Source organism: Neoarius graeffei, chromosome 6 (assembly GCF_027579695.1).
Source record: "Neoarius graeffei isolate fNeoGra1 chromosome 6, fNeoGra1.pri, whole genome shotgun sequence".
Lineage (NCBI taxonomy): Eukaryota > Metazoa > Chordata > Actinopteri > Siluriformes > Ariidae > Neoarius > Neoarius graeffei.
This window is the reverse complement of record NC_083574.1, coordinates 103,417,482-103,436,144: the sequence shown is the minus strand read 5'-3', so window position 1 is coordinate 103,436,144 and position 18,663 is coordinate 103,417,482. Positions and strand designations below refer to the sequence as shown.

General features: G+C 38.8%; 1 protein-coding gene across 1 annotated transcript in view; it reads right to left on the bottom strand.

The window, feature by feature from the left end:
• Positions 1–18,663, bottom strand: part of LOC132888209 (protein NLRC5-like) — a 951,571-nt gene that overhangs the window by 690,120 nt on the left and 242,788 nt on the right. The gene's annotated exons all lie outside the window — the stretch shown is intronic.

Here is an 18,663-nt window from a genome sequence, read left to right as displayed (position 1 = left end):
CCTGCTGCCATGCCTTCCTTCGCTTTCTGTGTTTCACTGCGAGCTCCAAAGTCCGTTAATTTCGGCTGCTTTGACATTTTACACTCTTCTTCTTTGTTGCATTTACTGGGTCTCAGCATTATATTATATCAGCACTCACTGATTTTATTGCAGATAAGAGTGGTTTAGTAGGATTTAACAACAGTTAGCAGCAGAGCAGTGAGACATGCGTCTTTCTACATGGCCGCCGTAACCTGGAAATCATCTTCAGTATTTTAATATAATATTATAATTAGAAACGCCATGTTTCTCAGTGTGCCAAAGAGCTTCTTAACTCTGTTGTTTCCTGAGATGTTCACCCAGTTTATTCTGTCTCCTCTCTGACAATATTTTACACAGACTTTCAGACTGCAGGATAACAGAGGAAGGATACGCTGCTCTGGCTGAAGCTCTGAAATCATCCCACCTGATAGAGCTGGATCTCAGAGGGAACGACCCTGGAGCATCAGGAGTGAAGCTGCTCACTGATTTACTCCAGGATCCACACTGTAAACTAACAACACTGAGGTGATTCTTCTATAAACTAACACAATTATATAAATATTAAACATAAAGGAATGCTGTACAAAGAACTTTGATAGTTTTTGTTTTTTTTTTCTTTTTTATCAGACATCTAATTTTTGGGTTTGTTTACCTGACATGTTTCACACATTTTACTTTCTGCAGTTTGTTGAAACATCCTGCTGCACAAGAGGCCTGTACTTGGCTAAATTCAGTTTTAGATGAAAACCCTTTACTCCTAAAAGAGCTGGATCTGAGCATGAAGGAACCAGGAGACTCAGGGGTGAAGAAGCTCTCAGCTCTACTGGAAGACTCTCACTGTAAATTTCAGACAATTCGGTAAGTATTTTTATTTATGCATCACTGTCAGCTGAGTTTTACTCACAGAATGTTTTCTAGTGGGACCTGCCATTAAGGATGACCCAAGTATGCACAAATGTATTTTTAATTATATATTTTGTTTTGTTTTCTATAAGTGCTGACATAATATATCCTGTGTTTCTCCAAAGAAACCTCATAGTCCTTCTAGAAACACCTGGGTTCTGTTCCATCACTGGAAAGTGTTAAGCTCCTGAAACTAGAAAGGAACAGAAGAGTAGAAATGATCAACAAGTTTGAGATTTTCAATGAAATCACTTGATTTAACCACTGAGACATAACAGACTAGACAAATTAAAAGAGGAATAAATGAATAAAATGATGTTAAAAATAACCTCTAATGACCCCTTATGACCCAGATGAACCCAGAATATGGACTTCAGTGCACATGAAAATAAAATGACTTGTGTTTTCCATAATATCTGCACAATGAAGTATTAAGATTGAGTATAAAGCTCTGTCTACATCATATTTCATATCTAGGCTGAATAAAAGTAATCTGACTGTGGAGAGCTGTTCAGCTTTAGCCAGCGTTCTCAAATTAAAGTCCTGCAGTGTGAGAGAGCTGGACCTGAGCAACAACAGTCTGCAGGATCCAGGAGTCACTCAGCTTTCTGCTGGACTGAAACACCGTCACTGTAAACTGGAGATTCTGAGGTTAGTTCATTTAGGTTATGAATATTTAGTCGGGTCAGATTAAAAAATGTAAAATGTGGGTAAATTTTGGTATAAAACACGATTATTGTTCTGAATGTGTCAGTTTATTGTTGCTCTTCCTTCCTCTGGTTTCATCTTTAGGTTTAATGCATGTGCTCTAACTGATGGAAGCGGTTCAGCTCTCGCTGAAGTTTTGAGCTCTGAATATTCCCAGCTGAGAGAGCTGGACCTGAGCAACAACAGTCTGCAGGATCCAGGAGTCACTCAGCTTTCTGCTGGACTGAAGAATCCACAGTCTCCACTCAGAACACTGAGGTGAAGGAACATCTGAAATGATGTCTAATCCTTCAGTGAGGCATCAATTCAGTATTTTAATCTCGGAGTTTAAACGACTGCAGAATTATGTGTCATTAAAAAAGCAGTACATGTTCTACAGACTTTAATGCTGTTAATACATTTCTGAGTCTCCATATTCTCTGTGTCCAAGTCTGGCAAAGAGATCAGGAAAAAAATAACTAAACTAGAACACAATATAATTAAACAGCATGTTTTGATTAAAAAATAGATTATTAGATTTATTATTTTTAACTAAAAGGTGTTTAATTGTGTAAAAGTTCTATTCCAATGTAAACGTCTAATTGCTGTAATTCTAAGGTAACTGTTAAAGAAATCATGAAAATATTGCGTTCTTATTGAACAAATGAGATGCGATCTGTTCATTGTGCTCCTTCTTTCCTTCTGCAGACTGTGTAACTGCAGTGTAGCAGCTGAAGGCTGTGCTGCTTTGGCTGCAGCTCTGGAAGAAAATCCCTCACAGCTCAGAGAGCTGGATCTGAGCGGGAATAAAGCAGGAGACTCAGGAATAAAGCACATCTCGAACCTCCTACAGAATTCACACTGCCTCCTGGAAACACTCAAGTATGACAATGTCATTTCTTAAAAACATGACAAAGTGTCATGAAATGCTTTTATCCTTCAACATTATTTATTTTACTTTGGAAGTCGTGCTCAGTCAAGCACTGAATTATTATAATATCAGTTTTTAATGACAACCCAGTAATTTGTACATGATCCATTCAGTGACCATCTAGAGTTAATAAATTAACAAGAAAAAAGATTAAATTCTCAATTTGTATCCAATATCACATCTTCATTCATTTATTTTGGACATAAAAAATCAGAGAGTTGTGTGTTTTTGTGTAGACTTTCAGACTGCAGTATAACAGAGGAAGGATACACTGCTCTGGCTGAAGCTCTGAGACTAAACCCATCATCACACCTGAGAGAGCTGGATCTCAGAGGGAACGACCCTGGAGCATCAGGAGTCCAACAACTTACTGACTGCAAAACTAACAAACTGACACTCAGGTGATTCTTCTACAAGTAAACATCTCAATAAATAAATTACTGTGAAAAGAATTTTTCTTCAAATCTCTCCATTTGTTTGCAGACTAAAAGCTATAAAAGAATTCTAAATGTTAAGGTTTGCTGTATCCATTATTGTCCCGAAAATTTAAGACCCTGTTGGTTAGTATTTGTCATGTCACCGGTGGAATCAGTGTCGAACTACAGTTCCCAGAACACAACACGGCCTACAAACATGGCCGCCGAGAACTACAACACACAGCCATCACAGACTCTCTCACATTCACGTTCCCCTGATTACTGATCACACACACCTGCTTCCAATCACATTCACCCACAGTATATCAGGACTTTCACACCACACTCACTTCACCCAGTATACACTCTGTGTTTCTATACCAGTCTATAGCAAGCCTTTGGGGTATTGATCAGCTCTCTGGGTTTGATCCTGTTTCTGGGTTTCTCGTCTTGCTCTTGACTGCACTAGTTTATGTTGTTTGTTCTTGACCCTTCCCTGGAGTTTGAGCCTGCGTTTGAATTTTGTTTGCAGCCTTCAATAAAGCTCATTCTACCTGCACCTGCCTCCATATCTGCTGCCCCACAGTTTTAAACAACCCAGTGTTCGGAATCAGCCAGATCTGTCGGCTGTTATATTTTAGTTGGCAGAAATGGAATTAATAGCAGGTTAATAATAAATTTGTGCACCACTGTGGGTTACAGCAATATAATACTTACCTGCATGCAGACATTAAAATAAAATGTAATACACTGATATTGATGAACCTTGTTTCATACAAAATAAGCCGTAGTCTATGAGCAGTCAGCACCATCGACTTTCTGTAAGACTTATGTATTTTATTTTATTGGTAGCATCACGGGTATGGTGAGAATTACTTTTGTTTTCCTTCTGATTGGAAACCTCCAAATAAATCTCATTTCAACCATAAACAAGATCCTCAACAAACAGGAACATGTCCATGTGATTTTAGTGAAACAGCGATTGGTTTTAAATCCCACCAAAGTATCTCAGTGACGGTTTTCACTTCCTCTTCCCTGATCATGCATATCCTGACTTCAAATGTGAGTTTTCCTCAGAGATAAAACATTCTTCCTTTCTGTCTCTGCAGGTTGTTGAAAAGTGCTGCTGCACAGGAAGGCTATGATTTCCTTTCTGGGGTTCTGGGTGAGAACCCGTTACTGCAGAGAGAACTCAATGTGAGTGAGAAAATAAACGGAGACTCCGAGGTGAAGCAGCTCTCTGCTCTACTGGAGGATTCACACTGCAGACCAGAGATACTCAAGTTCGTTTTTATCAGTTATTCCCTTCACATTTAGATTAAAACAGTGGAGTGCATTCCTTTTGGAATCTAATAACTGTGTTGAATGTTTAACTGTGTATAACCTGTATTTTACATTAAAAATACTGTAACAGGTACAATTTGAAACCAAAGACTTCTCTTCCTTGTTGTCTCTCTGTATCCAGGGTAAATAAGAGCGGGATGGGAAATGAAGGCTGTGCTGCTCTGGCATCAGCTCTGTGTTTAAACCCGTCACACCTGAGAGAGCTGGAGCTGAGTGGGAATCCACTGGGAGGATCAGGAATGAAGGAGCTCTGGGATGTGCTGAAAAACCAACAATTCAAACTGCAAAAACTGGGGTAATGTTATTCATTCAAATAAAATCAACAATGTCAGAAAGAGCTGAGGGCTTTAAGAAGAATTTAAGAAGACATTCTGGCGATATAGGTTTTTTTATTATTATTATTATTAATCTCCTGCCACCAGCATCTGGATTAAGGTTTATACTGAAACTATAATTATTACTAAAAGTAACAGAAAACCTTCTAGAAATGTTAAACACTGGTCACAAACCACCAGTTAATTTGCAGATAATAAAATCCTCCAGGTTGAAGAAGTTACAGTAACAGAGTAATGTACAGTACGGACCTGTCAGATTATTTCATGACTACAGCGAGAACTGCACTTACCACCGTCAAGAATTCTTAAACACACAAGACACACAGTGAGATATCGTCATACGATACCCAGACATGATCAGAGCAACAAGCAGAGACAGATCCAGAAGAGCAGAACAGGAGCCTGATAGGAAGCTTCACACTCTTTAAGTAAAGTCAGTTAAGATGAGGAAGGAAAAGCACAATGAAATTAATCTGCTCCCCCTGCAGGTTGTGTCAGTGCCGTCTCTCTGAGGAAGATTGTGGTGCTGTTGTATCGGCTCTGAGAACAAACCCCTCACACCTCAAGGAGCTGGACCTGAGTGAGAACACAATTGGAGACTCAGGAGTGAAGGAGCTCTCTGATCTACTGCACAACTCAAACTGCACTCTGGAGAAACTGAAGTAAATTATTTTTAGTCTGAGGAAAGTAAAAATGTTGAAAAAATGAATAAAAAATGAGAAAAATAACTCATAAATTTTGAATTTTGTTGACAAACTGATTAAATGGCATCATTTTACTCTGTGAATAAGGGAAAGAAATTATTAAGAGTTCATCTAAATCATTTAGTTATAAAAAGGGAACCCCTGTAGTATAACTCGCTTCATTATTTATTTTATGTTAATTAATGTAAGTAAATGAATCTCATGTGAAATGTGGCAGAACCTGTGCTTCCCTTAAATAATGGTGATAAATGTTGGCTACTGCACTGAAATTACTCTGAATTTCAAACCCCTCAGAGATATTATAGCGCCACTGTCATGTCATTGTCTCACCATGGAACGTCCTTTATTATGGTTTACTTCCAGACTCAGTAAATGTCGTCTCACCCAAAAACAATGTGGTGTCCTGGCTAAAGCTCTGGAATCGAACTCCTCATCACATCTGAAAGAGCTGGATCTCAGAGGGAACGACAGAGTGTCAAGTTGGAATGTTTTTAGTTATTTTTTGAGGAATTCAGAATCTAAACTGATTGTGAGGTAAGTTTCTGATTTACATACATGTTATTTTTTTATAACACTAAATATTTTGTACTTTGATATTTTATTTTATGCCCCACCCACTAAGTGATGAAGGCGTGGTGTTTTCAGGTTTTGTGTCCGTCCAAGATTCTCATTGGTTTGATATCTCGAGTGTGAGCGGTTGAATGTTTGTATTATTTATATGGTTTTATCATCAGAACCAGCAGATGAACTGATTAGATTCTGGAAGTGATCCAAACAGGGTCAAGGTTAAGTTTGAAGTAGTCGGGTATTTCTGGCAAAACAATTAGTAAGATGATGAACTCGACTTGCTGGTTTTTTTTTTTTTTCAATAAACTGACGTTATTTCTGGGAAAACCCTTCATCTAGTAATTTTTAATTTTCAAATAAATAAAGCTCTTAAAACTACAGTGTAACGAGACACTCAGGACAGAGAGGTAGAATGAAAGTGCAGAGTTTATTAGAAAACGGCAAAACACAACTGAACTCCATGAGTCAGGGGAAGAGGTTCAAAATGACAAAACGTCCATCTGACTGTCCAACAAATCAAAAGGGTAAATACAATAACCAGAAACCAGAGCAAAACAAAGTCAAAACCAGGACACGTTCACAAAAAAGACAGCTCCGAGAAGCTTTTAAAAGACTGTAAGACTTTGTGAAGACACGAGATTAGAAAGTAACGTAAATAAAGTTATTTCCACATTGTTAATGCTGAGGCAATAAAATTCAGCTGCTGACCTCTGACCTTTTTTATCCAGACTGCCTCATATTTTTGCTCTGAAAGTGTGTGAAGTTTACACACATGAGACAGATCTTAAATCTCAACAGAGAACAAAAAATCCAGCCGCCATCATGCCTGAGCTGGTTCACATGATTTAGTAACAGGATCTTGTTGGGGAAAAGGTCCATGCTCAGAGCTCTGGGATCAGGATCGTAATGAAATGTGTTTTCTCTCAGAGGAATGTTGAGTCCTGAAGCAGAAAAGGTCTGTGATGATCTGACTGAACGTCTGGGTATAAACCCCTTACTGCACAGAGAACTGGATCTGAGTGGGAAAATATCCGGAGACTCAGGAGTGAAGGAGCTCTCGGTTCTACTGAAGGAGCCACAGTGTAGAACTGAGAAACTCAGGTGTGTTACTGACTTCCTCACCTGGTATTTTTCTTTGTGTTCACATTAATCTTTAAAGATATTAGTGTAGTGTGAACACTGTTTAGCACAATCAGTCCTGCTGCAGAATCTCCTGTGGTTCTGAGAGTGTGGGTGAACAGTCCACTGTACACGTTCTCACCACTCCGTTATAGCTCCGTTATTTCTGATACATTTCTGATACTCCATTATTTTTGATGGTTGATTGTGTGGGTTGTTTAAAGAGGTTTTTCTCAGCTGTGTTCTCTGTCTGCAGGCTGAGTAACTGCAGTATTACAGTGAGCGGCTGTACTGATCTGATATCAGCTCTTACTTCAAACCCTTCACACCTGACAGAGCTGGACCTGAGTGAGAACACACTGGGAAATCCAGGAGTGACTCGGATCTCTACTCTACTAAAGAGCTCATCCGGCAAATTCCAGACGCTTCAGTAAGTCATTTAATATTCTACATGACTAGATCAATGATGTTTTTATTTCACTCTCAGTATATTTGTAGCGTGTAGGAACAGATTAATCAGCAACTCATTCAGGGCTGTGTTTCCCAATAACAACTCACTTTATTCAACAATCAGCAGCTGAACAAAGGACAACACATGTGAGCCTGTTTTGTGAGCGTTTCCCAAAAGCCTTCATTATCAGATCTTTAGATTTAATTTACAAAATAAATTATTATATTTGCAGTGATGCAGTGACCGGAGTGATGGCATTTTTGACTGGACAGAAGAGTCCAAACTGTAAACTGCAGAAACTGAGGTGAGTTCATCTCTCCTATTGGGTCGACTTCACCAGAACGGTTGCTTATAAATCTCCCTTAAACCATAAGTGAACACTGAATGAAGTGTTTGGAGAAAAGAATTTCAGGTTAATGGCGATCTACAACTTACATGTTCAAATGATAGAACACACAATATTTCACTTTAGTTCTGAGATGAATCCATACGATCAAACACTGAAATAATGAGTGTATCAAAAGCTTTAATGATGCTGTATGTCATGATGAAATAATTGAAGTCATAATTGTACTAAATTAAAAAAAAATTAAGTAGCTGCAGGATAACTAAGTGAAAATGTGGAATGTTTGGTAAGTGATGTGTGTACTTGTGAATCACTTTGGTGTGAATCCTATCAAAAAAGAGAGGTTAGATTTCATGGTTGTCAGTGGGTGCAGGCACTTAGAGACACAGTTGCAGGGTAGAGCGGGTGCATCGCAAACTGGTAACCAAATCCAAATTGTGAGACGAGAATCAGAGTCAGGTTCAGGCAAAGGATCAGCCGCTGTGTGAACAGAGTGTCAGAGGAATATAACTAGCTCAGAGTCCGAATGTAAACAAAAGCAGGATTAAAGTCAGCATAAGTAGCAAATGGCTTGGTGTGATCAGGTACAGGGACATAGAACAATACTTCGCACTGAGTGTTTGTGGTTACAGTCCTTAAGTAGAGTGCACTGATTGTGATGTGGAACAGATGTGGCGGTAATCAGAATTCGGGAGAGAGAGGGCACTGTGGCACTTGGGCATTGTAGTCCCTGGTGGCCATATTTGAAGGCTGCCACAAACTCAGATTACTGGCGCTATTAGTGACAATGGTGTGATCTTCATGATTAAATAACAAAAGGCTTTTGTTCTCTTAGACTTTCAGACTGCAGGATAACAGAGGAAGGATACGCTGCTCTGGCTGAAGCTCTGAAATCATCCCACCTGATAGAGCTGGATCTCAGAGGGAACAACCCTGGAGCATCAGGAGTGAAGCTGCTCACTGATTTACTCCAGGATCCAGACTGTAAACTGGAGAAACTGAGGTGAACAATATGTACTGGGGTTAATTACTTCATTACAGAATCCATTTTAATACTCGAACAAAACACTAATTAAATATAATTGAACACAAAATAAAATATGAGATTGCTAATAATGTAATATTTTTGCCTTTGTAATTTTGTGCCTTTCTCTCACTGCAGGTTGTTGAAAAGTGATGAAGCAGTGAAGGCCTGTGATTTTCTGACTGAGGTTCTGGATAAAAACCCTTTATTGCAGAAAGAACTGGATCTGAGTGGAAAGATCTCTTCAGTGTCAGAAGTGAAGCAGCTCTCTGCCCTACTGGAGGATTCACACTGCACACCTGAGAAACTTACGTGTGTATTCTAATGTTATTTTATAAATTGCTGTTTGCAGTTCTGATTATTATGCTTGAACTAAAATGAATCTGCCCTCTATCCTTAGGCTAAGGAAGAGTGGTGTTACAGAAGAAGGCTGTTCTGCTTTGACTTCATCTTTTCTATTCAATCCTGCACACATAAAAGAGTTGGATCTGAGTGAGAATAAAGTTGGAAACTCTGGAGTGCAGAGAGTTTGTGCTCTACTGAAACATCAGCCATGTAACCTGCAGATCCTGAGGTTGGTTTCAGGTTCCACAAACAAATACACACATCTAGATCATATAATCCTTAAATGGCCTTGGCATTACATATTATATTGTATAGATGTTCATCAGACTATTATAAAAATGCCATCAAATGTTCTCTCTTTAGACTTTCAGACTGCAGGATAACAGAGGAAGGATACGCTGCTCTGGCTGAAGCTCTGAAATCATCCCACCTGATAGAGCTGGATCTCAGAGGGAACGACCCTGGAGCATCAGGAGTGAAGCTGCTCACTGATTTACTCCAGGATCCAGACTGTAAACTAACAACACTGAGGTGAGCAAATTATAAATAACAGGAATGTTGGAAAGGGAAATGTTCAGTGTTTAAATATTTAAAGGAAACAACCAAAAATGATTATTTTTATTAAGGTCCCTGAAAATTTGTTTTTCTAACAAACAGATTTTATAACAGTATAAGCATGTATTCTTCTATTTTAAAAAAAATTGAAACTTTTTTTTTTTATAATGCAGTGTCCTGTTATGGCCAAAGATATTTTTAAAGATAAAGATTTAAAAATAATCTGTTTTTGATGAGTCCCGAATGCTACAGCGAGGCATATTTAAGATAATGCAGTTGATGTTGATCAGTGTTCGAGTAAACTTTTCCCCTCACAGACTGTTGAAAAGTCCTGAAGCAGAAGAAGCCTGTGGTCGTCTGACTAAAGTTTTAGAGACAAACCCCTTATTGCAGACGCATCTGAACCTGAGGGGGAAAATAAAAGGAGACTCCGAAGTGAAGCAGCTCTCTGCTCTACTGAAGGATCCACACTGCAGAGCTGAGACACTCACGTGTGTACACATTATTATTATTATTATTATTATTATTATTATTATTAATCTATTGAAACATGCATTAAGAACGACATATCAAAAATAAAACCTTGAAGTTTAATTCCCTGAACGTTGATTATTTTCCATGCATTGTGTGGTTGAACTCATTGTAAAAGTGGTGGACCTTTTTCTTTTTAGACTGACTGAATGTAATCTGATGATGGAAAGCTGTAAAGCTCTGGCTGAAGTTCTCAGTTCACACCTCTGTTTTCTAACTGAGTTGGACTTGAGTAAGAACGGCCTACAGAATTCAGGTGTCCAGCAATTATCTGAAGGACTGAAGAACCAAAGCTGTATTCTGAAGATATTAAGGTACAGTAATATCTCACTATATAAGCAGTGCAATAGTATTACTGGTAGTACTAATAAAATAATATAAAATCAATGTCATAAAAATAATTTAATAAAGCCTAATAATGATTATTATGTGGATGTTACACATTATGTTTTTGTTCCTGCTTTTGTAGCTTAAGAGCTCAAGTTTCCAAACCTGTCATTGCTTAACTCTTGAATATTTTCTATTGTGAATATTCTCATTAAAAATCGTATAAGCTCTACTTTCCAAAGAAATGGATCTGGTTAAGATCTGTTCAGTACTTTGGGAGTAACGGCAGGTTGAAGTCGGTACAACAGAGTAAAAACTCTGCTCACAGGACGTCGGGAAACTGCCGGTGCTTTTCTTTCTGAGTCACGGGAAAGCGGTCAGGCGCTCTCTCTCTCTCTCTCTCTCTCTCTCCTGATCGGTTTCCCGCTGGATTACTCGTCAATATCAGTCAGATCACTTTTATAGGGATGTTCTCTCACTGGTTCTGATGAAGGATTCAGCAAAATGTTCCCTCTGCTAGTTTTGATGTTCTGATTCATGGGAGACTTTGAAGTGAGTTTTCACAGCTTTACCCACTTATTTTTTCAAATCAAACTGATTCCTGTAAATAAGTAACTATTATAGAATATGACTGTAGTTGTGTTGATGAAAAATATTGAGATCTTAGTGGTCGGAATGAGATTTTAAAAACTGGAAGTCAGAAACGCGAGTGTCGAGTTCAGTTCATGTGAATTGTTTATTGGATGTGGATCAGACAGTTTTTTCGAGGTTCGCCTTGAAAGCTGTGAATATTATCATTTATATTCTTTAAAATAAACACCAGTCGGCCCTGCTTATGAGAAAGAGAAAGCCCCACAGGGCACAAAGCAGGGATTAGAAATAATCTTTTTTCGCTGAGTGTACTGATTTAACTTTTTAAGCTAATTAACATAATTAATGCTAATTAAATACTAATTTGCATGATTGGTTTTTACTAATTTTTCAAACTTTGTATTCAGCCTACAACCATCTATGTGCTGCTAATTTCCATGTAAACATCTTGGGAAAAAAGTTATTCAGAAAAAACATTTGATCTCATTGGTTAATAAGGCCCATTTCGGACCATGTGATCCTCATACAGAATATTACGGCAGTTTTCTAAAAATTAAACCGTTTTTTTAATCTTTGATTTGTAATATCTCGAGAACGGATAAACATTTTAATTATGTAATAAGTATGTTGTTCTGCGTTCACTTCTGAATTCAGTGAGAGCAGTTTCAAGCAATTTGGAATGAATTTGAATTTTTAGCTGATATGCCTACTGATAACCCAATTTGGATCCTAATACATACTGCCATGCCAAAAAAAAGTTGCACACACTAATATTTTGGTTTTCAGTGGGGTTCAGGTGTGGAGATTGGGCTGGCCATAACAGGGTCTTGATCTTGTGGTTCTCCATCCACACCTTGATTGACCTGGCTGTGTGGCATGGAGCATTGTCGTGCTGAAGACCCAATCCTCAGTGTTAGGGAACATGGTCAGAGCAGAAGGAAGCAAGTTTTCTTCCAGGATGACCTTGTACATGGCTTGATGGCTCATACAGTGGTGCTTGAAAGTTTGTGAACCCTTTAGAATTTTCTATATTTCTGCATAAATATGACCTAAAACAACATCAGATTTTCACACAAGTCCTAAAAGTAGATGAAGAGAACCCAGTTAAACAAATGAGACAAAAATATTATACTTGGTCATTTATTTATTGAGGAAAATGATCCAATATTACATATCTGTGAGTGGCAAAAGTATGTGAACCTTTGCTTTCAGTCTCTGGTGTGACCCCCTTGTGCAGCAATAACTAGTCTGGCTAACGCGACTGCAAAGCTCTACGAGCTATTGGTCTGGCCAAGATATTAAGCCCAACCGTTTCCCAGAGCCCGTGGTTGACCCGCCTCCCTGAAATGCCTCAGTTTGCTACTGGTCGAAGCCAGAAAAGGCTGTGACGAAGCTTAAACCAATCACATCACTCTTTCCTCTGACGTATGTGATGCGACGGGGCTAACTGGTAGATTAAACTCTTACCGAAGCCGGTCGGGAGCAAGGCGAAAACGTCCTTCCTTTCAATAAATACCTCCAGGGCTGCTCTTTGCTCCGTTTTCAATGAGAACTTGCTCCATGTTCGTAATGTTTCTAGTGAATGAAGCGCTTCCGGCATAGATTCTGTAAACAATCTATGGCTTCCGGTCGCAGTTCTACTACGTCACTGCCTTGAACACGTCTCTACCCAGGGCCGTTGGAGATGCTCAAAGTTGATTGGTTCCCGATTTTTCGGGAGCTTGGAAGAGCTGTAGATAGTTTGCCTGGCCAGACTAAGCTTGCAACAGGCCCTCATGTTGCGTCACGCTTAGGATGAGCGGGCCCAGGCTAAGCAATTACTGCAACTAAATGTTTCCGGTAACTGTTGATCAGTCCTGCACACCGGCTTGGAGGAATTTTAGCCCATTTCTCCATACAGAACAGCTTCAACTCTGGGATGTTGGTGGGTTTCCTCACATGAACTGCTCGCTTCAGGTCCTTCCACAACATTTCCATTGGATTAAGGTCAGGACTTTGACTTGGCCATTCCAAAACATTAACTTTATTCTTCTTTAACCATTCTTTGGTAGAACGACTTGTGTGCTTAGGGTCGTTGTCTCGCTGCATGACCCACCTTCTCTTGAGATTCAGTTCATGGACAGATGTCCTGACATTTCCCTTTAGAATTCGCTGGTATAATTCAGAATTCATTGTTCCATCAATGATGGCAAGCCGTCCTGGCCCAGATGCAGCAAAACAGGCCCAAACCATGATACTACCACCACCATGTTTCACAGATGGGATAAGGTTCTTATGCTGGAATGTAGTGTTTTCCTTTCTCCAAACATAACACTTCTCATTTAAACCAAAAAGTTCTATTTTGGTCTCATCCATCCACAAAACATTTTTCCAATAGCCTTCTGGCGTGTCTGCATGATCTTTAACAAACTGCAGATGAGCCGCAATGTTATTTTTGGAGAGCAGTGGCTTTCTCCTTGCAACCCTGCCATGCACATCATTGTTGTTCAGTGTTCTCCTGATGGTGGACTCATGAACATTAGCCAATGTGAGAGAGGCGTTCAGTTGCTTAGAAGTTACCCTGGGGTCATTTGTGACCTCGCCGTCTATTACACACCTTGCTCTTGGAGTGATCTTTGCTGGTCGACCACTCCTGGGGAGGGTAACAATGATCTTGAATTTCCTCCATTTGTACACAATCTGTCTGACTGTGGATTGGTGGAGTCCAAACTCTTTAGAGATGGTTTTGTAACCTTTTCCAGCCTGATGAGCATCAACAACACTTTTTCTGAGGTCCTCAGAAATCTCCTTTGTTTGTGCCATGATACACTTCCACAATCATGTTGTGAAGATCAGACTTTGATAGATCCCTGTTCTTTAAATAAAACAGGGTGCCCACTCACACCTGATTGTCATCCCATTGATTGAAAACACCTGACTCTAATTTCACCTTCAAATTAACTGCTAATCCTCGAGGTTTACATACTTTTGCCACTCACAGATATATAATATTGGATCATTTTCCTCAATAAATAAATGACCAAGTATAATATTTTTGTCTCATTTGTTTAACTGGGTTCTCTTTATCTACTTTTAGGACTTGTGTGAAAATCTGATGATGTTTTAGGTCATATTTATGCAGAAATATAGAAAATTCTAAAGGGTTCACAAACTTTCAAGCACCACTGTACTGTATGTCCTTCACAAACAAAAATTTGCCCCATTCCAGCCTTGCTGAAGCACCTCCAGATCATCACCGATCCTCCACCCAATTTCACAATGGGTGTGAGACACTGTGGCTTGTAGGCCTCTCCAGGTCCCCATCTAACCATTAGATAACCAGGTGATGGGAAAAGCTGAAAATTGGACTCATCAGAGAAGAGCTGACTCCAGTCCTCTACGGTCTAATCCTTATGGTCTTTAGCAAACTTCAGCCTGGCTTTTCTTTGCTTCTTATTGATGCAGGGTTTGAAGTAGACCAAAATATCAGCATAGTGGCACCAGTTATAACAGCCAGGGGAAAGTTCCTCATGGGTTCTACATGCTCAGAGATGCATTCTAGTGCATTTCCTGGCAATTGCAGGCCTCCCTGAAAGTCACTCTTTTTTGGTAATATTAATGAGAGGGTTTTTTTTTTTCCCCAAAGTTGTTGTGATTTGTTTATGATTGAAGATTTATGATGATTAATATTCATCTACTGTATATTGGTGACCTATTTATGGAATAAGAATAAAACAACCAGTTGAGGTTTGATGTTTTCAGTTTTTTAAATATTATATAATTAGAAACGCCATGTTTCTCAGTGTGCCAAAGAGCTTCTTAACTCTATATTGCTTCCTTTGATGTTCATCCATTTTATTCTGTCTCCTCTATGCCAATATTTTACACAGACTTTCAGACTGCAGGATAACCGAGGAAGGATACGCTGCTCTGGCTGAAGCTCTGAAATCATCCCACCTGATAGAGCTGGATCTCAGAGGGAACGACCCTGGAGCATCAGGAGTGAAGCTGCTCACTGATTTACTCCAGGATCCAGACTGTAAACTGGAGAAACTGAGGTGAACAATATGTACTGGGGTTAATTACTTCATTACAGAATCCACTTTAATACTTGAACAAAACACTAATTAAATATAATTGAACACAAAATAAAATATGAGATTGCTAATAATGTAATATTTTTGCCTTTGTAATTTTGTGCCTTTCTCTCACTGCAGGTTGTTGAAAAGTGATGAAGCAGTGAAGGCCTGTGATTTTCTGACTGAGGTTCTGGATAAAAACCCTTTATTGCAGAAAGAACTGGATCTGAGTGGAAAGATCTCTTCAGTGTCAGAAGTGAAGCAGCTCGCTGCCCTACTGGAGGATTCACACTGCAGACCTGAGAAACTTACGTGTGTATTCTAATGTTATTTTATAAATTGCTGTTTGCAGTTCTGATTATTATGCTTGAACTAAAATGAATCTGCCCTCTATCCTTAGGCTAAGGAAGAGTGGTGTTACAGAAGAAGGCTGTTCTGCTTTGACTTCATCTTTTCTATTCAATCCTGCACACATAAAAGAGTTGGATCTGAGTGAGAATAAAGTTGGAAACTCTGGAGTGCAGAGAGTTTGTGCTCTACTGAAACATCAGCCATGTAACCTGCAGATCCTGAGGTTGGTTTCAGGTTCCACAAACAAACACATACATCTAGATCATATAATCCTTAAATGGCCTTGGCATTACATATTATATTGTATGGATGTTCATCAGACTATTATAAAAATGCCATCAAATGTTCTCTCTTTAGACTTTCAGACTGCAGGATAACAGAGGAAGGATACGCTGCTCTGGCTGAAGCTCTGAAATCATCCCACCTGATAGAGCTGGATCTCAGAGGGAACGACCCTGGAGCATCAGGAGTGAAGCTGCTCACTGATTTACTCCAGGATCCAGACTGTAAACTAACAACACTGAGGTGATTCTTCTATAAACTAACACAATTATATAAATTTTAAACAGAAAGTAATGCTGTAAAAAGAACTTTGATAGTTTCTTTGAAAAAAAAAACTGGATAAAGTTGATAATTGACTGTAATTTATGGTTTATTCGACTGGTCCTAATTTTTTCCCAGTGTGTTACAGACATTTTACACTATCATTTAAATTTAAAGAGAAGTCATCAGGAAATAAGCAAAAGCAGCCACACTGTTCTGGTTAATGTGGGTCTATTATTCTGCAAACACCAAGTACAAAACATTTTACTTTCTGCAGTTTGTTGAAACATCCTGCTGCACAAGAGGCCTGTACTTGGCTAAATTCAGTTTTAGATGAAAACCCTTTACTCCTAAAAGAGCTGGATCTGAGCATGAAGGAACCAGGAGACTCAGGGGTGAAGAAGCTCTCAGCTCTACTGGAAGACTCTCACTGTAAATTTCAGACAATTCGGTAAGTATTTTTATTTATGCATCACTGTCAGCTGAGTTTTACTCACAGAATGTTTTCTAGTGGGACCTGCCATTAAGGATGACCCAAGTATGCACAAATGTATTTTTAATTATATATTTTGTTTTGTTTTCTATAAGTGCTGACATAATATATCCTGTGTTTCTCCAAAGAAACCTCATAGTCCTTCTAGAAACACCTGGGTTCTGTTCCATCACTGGAAAGTGTTAAGCTCCTGAAACTAGAAAGGAACAGAAGAGTAGAAATGATCAACAAGTTTGAGATTTTCAATGAAATCACTTGATTTAACCACTGAGACATAACAGACAAGACAAATTAAAAGAGGAATAAATTAATAAAATGATGTTAAAAATAACCTCTAATGACCCCTTATGACCCAGATGAACCCAGAATATGGACTTCAGTGCACATGAAAATAAAATGACTTGTGTTTTCCATAATATCTGCACAATGAAGTATTAAGATTGAGTATAAAGCTCTGTCTACATCATATTTCATATCTAGGCTGAATAAAAGTAATCTGACTGTGGAGAGCTGTTCAGCTTTAGCCAGCGTTCTCAAATTAAAGTCCTGCAGTGTGAGAGAGCTGGACCTGAGCAACAACAGTCTGCAGGATCCAGGAGTCACTCAGCTTTCTGCTGGACTGAAGCACCAACACTGTAAACTGGAGATTCTGAGGTCAGTTCATTTCTCAGAGATAATCTCTGAGTTTAAATGGCTGCAGAATTATGTGTCATTAAAAAAGCAGTACATGTTCTACAGACTTTAATGCTGTTAATACATTTCTGAGTCTCCATATTCTCTGTGTCCAAGTCTGGCAAAGAGATCGGGGGGGGAACCCTCACTAAACTAGAACACAATATAATAAACAGCTTGTTTTGATTAAAAAAATAGATTATTAGATTTATTATATTTAACTAAAAGGTGTTTAAGTGTGTAAAAGTTCTATTCCAATGTAAACGTCTAATTGCTGTAATTCTAAGGTAACTGTTAAAGAAAAGAATGAAAATATTGCGTTCTTATTGAACAAATGAGATGCGATCTGTTCATTGTGCTCCTTCTTTCCTTCTGCAGACTGTGTAACTGCAGATTATTATAATATAATTTTTTAATGACAGCCCAGTAATTTGTACATGATCCATTCAGTGACCATCTAGAGTTAATAAATTAACAAGAAAAAAAGATTAAATTCTCAATTTGTATCCAATATCACATCTTCATTCATTTATTTTGGACATAAAATCAGAGAGTTGTGTGTTTTTGTGTAGACTTTCAGACTGCAGTATAACAGAGGAAGGATACACTGCTCTGGCTGAAGCTCTGAGACTAAACCCATCATCACACCTGAGAGAGCTGGATCTCAGAGGGAACGACCCTGGAGCATCAGGAGTCCAACAACTTACTGACTGCAAAACTAACAAACTGACACTCAGGTGATTCTTCTACAAGTAAACATCTCAATAAATAAATAAATTACTGTGAAAAGAACTTTTTTCTTCAAATCTCTCCATTTGTTTGCAGACTAAAAGCTATAAAAGAATTCTAAATGTTAAAGTTTGCTGTATCCATATTGTCCAGAAAATTTCAGACCCTGTTGGTTAGTTTTTGTCATGTCACCGGTGGAATCGGTGTCGAACTACAGTTCCCAGAACACAACACGGCCTACAAACATGGCCGCCGAGAACTACAACACACAGCCATCACAGACTCTCTCACATTCACGTTCCCCTGATTACTGATCACACACACCTGCTTCCAATCACATTCACCCACAGTATATCAGGACTTTCACACCACACTCACTTCACCCAGTATACACTCTGTGTTTCTATACCAGTCTATAGCAAGCCTTTGGGGTATTGATCAGCTCTCTGGTTTTGATCCTGTTTCTGGGTTTCTCGTCTTGCTCTTGACTGCACTAGTTTATGTTGTTTGTTCTTGACCCTTCCCTGGAGTTTGAGCCTGCGTTTGAATTTTGTTTGCAGCCTTCAATAAAGCTCATTCTACCTGCACCTGCCTCCGTATCTGCTGCCCCACAGTTTTAA